Source organism: Apium graveolens, chromosome 3 (genome assembly GCF_009905375.1).
Source record: "Apium graveolens cultivar Ventura chromosome 3, ASM990537v1, whole genome shotgun sequence".
Classification (NCBI taxonomy): Eukaryota; Viridiplantae; Streptophyta; class Magnoliopsida; order Apiales; family Apiaceae; genus Apium; species Apium graveolens.
The window spans coordinates 118,150,232-118,153,621 of record NC_133649.1 but is presented as its reverse complement, the minus strand read 5'-3'; positions in this window follow the sequence as shown (position 1 = coordinate 118,153,621).

Here is a 3,390-nt window from a genome sequence, read left to right as displayed (position 1 = left end):
GCTTATGAATTGTCACTATCAACTGCTATTGAACTAAGCATCCGTTGAAGCTTTCATCCGTTGATGCTTTATCCGTTGAAGCTTTATCCGTTGAAACTTTATCCGTTGATGCATTTAGCAGTTGAAGCTTTATCCATTGAAGCACTCATCCGTTGATGGATGTTATCCGTTGAAGCTTTAGAGACATCGGTTGAAGCTTTGTTTCTCATCCGTTGAAGGCCTTTAATATCAGTTGATACTACTTCACTTATACAAAATTACAAGGCGTGAAATATTTACAATTAGCCCTCCTATTTGCATATCCACTAGTAGTCAACATGACTGATAATTTCCCACAACATCTAAGAATTACAACTTAAATACAGAGAATGAAATGTGCTACAATACTAAACTTATTTCTAAGTAAAGCTACTCCTTCAACGGATAGCCAAAATAGTTTTATCCGTTGAGGCTACAAACACTAGATTTCTACTTAAGTATTTTGTTTAACTTATCATCAAACTAATACACATATTCCTAACAATCTCCCCCTATTTATGTCTATTAGAACTGTAGGCATAAATTTGGGTTCAACTTGATGATAACAACACACTTAACAAACATATGAACTGAAATAAAGTAGAAATACAAAAGTGTTGCAAAAGTGTGTATACTGAGATAGAATTGAAGAATTACATTGCTTCCAAGGGTGCTCCTTTAGTCTGAGCAGATTAATTTCTTTTCCTTTGATCCCTTATTTTCTTCCCTAGCCTCCTGTCATTCTCCTCTATTTGGAGTTGGAGTTGTCTGTAGAATTCAGCTTCATCTTCTTCATTGATGTCCAACTTAGATTGCATATCCTTGAGAGTTTCATTACTGGCAATCTTGAGCTGATCTTCAAGTCTGAAAAATCTTCTGACTCCTTTATTGTCTCTGAACTCCATCAACCAATGAGGTGATTTATGAACTGTAATTCCTCTTTCTTGGATGAGTAATGTTCTAGGCAAGGCATTGGGCTCCCACCAAGTCTTCCTTATGCTGGCAATCTTGTTGAGAATCTCAGTCTTGGCAGTCCTGGTAAAGCCAGAATCCCTTTTTATGGCTGAGTAGACTCTAACCAAGGTAGAATAGCCTTCATTCAGAATCCTGTAGAGAGGCCAAGTCCTTTCCCCACTTCCTTTATATTTGAACACTAGTCTTTCTGGAAGCTGTCTGTAGGCATCTATTCCCCTTACTTCCTCCAACTCATCTAGATAGAGTTCAATGTCTGAAAATTTCTTTATGTCACAAATGTGAACATAATCATCCTTTGAGGCTTGTGGCTTAGGCTTAGGCTTCTGAGTAAATTTGATTGAGGTTAGAGGAGGTGTTGATTTGATTTTCCTTTTCTGTTTCTTTGATGGTGGAAAAGTGGTTAAGAAGGTGGGCAATTTGATGGTGTCCCAATCAATTGGTTCCTCCTTAGGAGTGATTGTTTCACCATGGATGTTTATGAAGGGGTTAGGCACAATGGGTTCAGGAATAGAAGGTAGTGGTTTAGATTTTGATTGGGTTTCTTCAGTTTCATCTACCATCTTCCTTTTTGCATTGGCCTTCTTTCTGTTCCCTTTCTGCCATTCCTTTCTTTCCTTACTTCTTTCTTCCACATCATCACTAATCATGTCCCCCATACCTACATCTTCACTCTTGTCTTCAATTTCTTTATTTTCTTCAGCTTGACTTGACTTTAGCTATTTTCCAAGCTTTGCTTGTGCTCTTTTGTCAGCCTTTAGATTTTTAGCTTCTTCCTTCAACCTTCTGGTTTCTTCCCTTTTGGCTATTGAGAATTTGGGATGTCCTTGTATCACACAGATACTCTTTCCCTCTCTAAAGATAATGGCAATGTTCATCCTTTCAACCACATCCCTGGTCTCCTTGTGCTTCATGATATTACCACCCAAAACCTTGTCTTCATCAGGCTTTGGAAGAGGAAAATCCACTCCTTTCAACTGAGAAAGGCTTAGAGGGTTCTTTGTAGAGTCCTTATTGGATCTGTTGTTGGGCTTGAGAACCATAGGTTTTAGATTCTTGGAAGAAGTCTCTCCAACCTTATTCCTCCTTACTGGCTTGAGCTCCATAATGATTTGCTCCACCTTTGTGCTATGCTTCACAGATTGTGATTTAGAAGTTATAGAACCAAAGATTTGTTGCATCCTTTCATCAATTTTCTTTCTTTGCTCTTTGACTTTCATCTCAGCTGCTGCTATCTGGATTAGATCAATTCCATCAAGCTTTCCTTTGATTTGAAGAGTTGGAGAAGTGGTGATGGCAGGAACTAGCACTTTAGATATTTGAACAATTTTTGATGGCTCTCCTTCCCCTTCCCTTTTATTCTCCCCCTTTTTGTTATCATCAAGGACAGGGGTCAAGCCTTGTGCTTTTGCCAGCTGCAATAGTAGATTTGTCTGAGATTGTTGATTTTGAAGAATGGTGACCACAGAGTCTTCAATGATTTGAACTCTGTTTTCCAACTTGGACAGCCTCTTGTCAGCATCAGATTCCCTCCTCAATCTCAGCAACAAATCTTGCATAGTACCATAACGCATAACTGAATCCAACTTCTCAGAATTGTAGGATTTCAGATCAGCAATATCCTTTTTGAGTTCATCCACACTTAAATTATGTCTGATATGCTGCAACTGCAAGAGATGCAGAGAGTCTAGATGAGCTTGAAGAATAGCCTTTATACCATCATCTGTAGCCTCCTGAAGGGCCTTTTGAATAACCATTACTTGCTTGACCAAAGCTACACCAAACTGTCCTGGTGTAGATTTCTTTGTCCATGCCCATTCAGGTAAATCTGGAATAGAACTTGGGCCTACATCTCCCCCAAGTTCATGCTCCCATCCAAAGAATTAGAGTCATCATCATTAGAATATACTTCAAATTCTTCAGATGGCTCACCAGCTTGAGAAGGCATCCTATTAATAGCAGCTTTATCTCTTTGAAGAGATTCTGAAGTGTGCACTATGTTCAAAGTCAGCTCTGCCTCCACATTGCCCTGAGTAGCCAACAGTTGAGAGGCTGAAACAGGATGAGTGAAAGTGTCAGCATCCAAGGAAATGTTATCAATTTCAGCTTTGTAATGTTGCTGAAATTGTCTTCCCTTTTCAGCATCATCCACAATCATTGACTCACTAGCAATGGCTGGATCCACCCTTATAGCTTCTGTACCTGCTTTTCTCTCATTTTCTCTATATTCTTGCATCAGGGGCTCCCCCTGGCTCACACACACCCTCACACCCTCACCCTCACCCTCACCTACTAAGGTGGCACTCCCCTCACTTACTTTTGCCATGCTAGAAGAAATAGCATGCATATTTTGACTCTCAACCTCTCCTTTTGCCTGGGAGCAACCCAGCCTCTCACTCA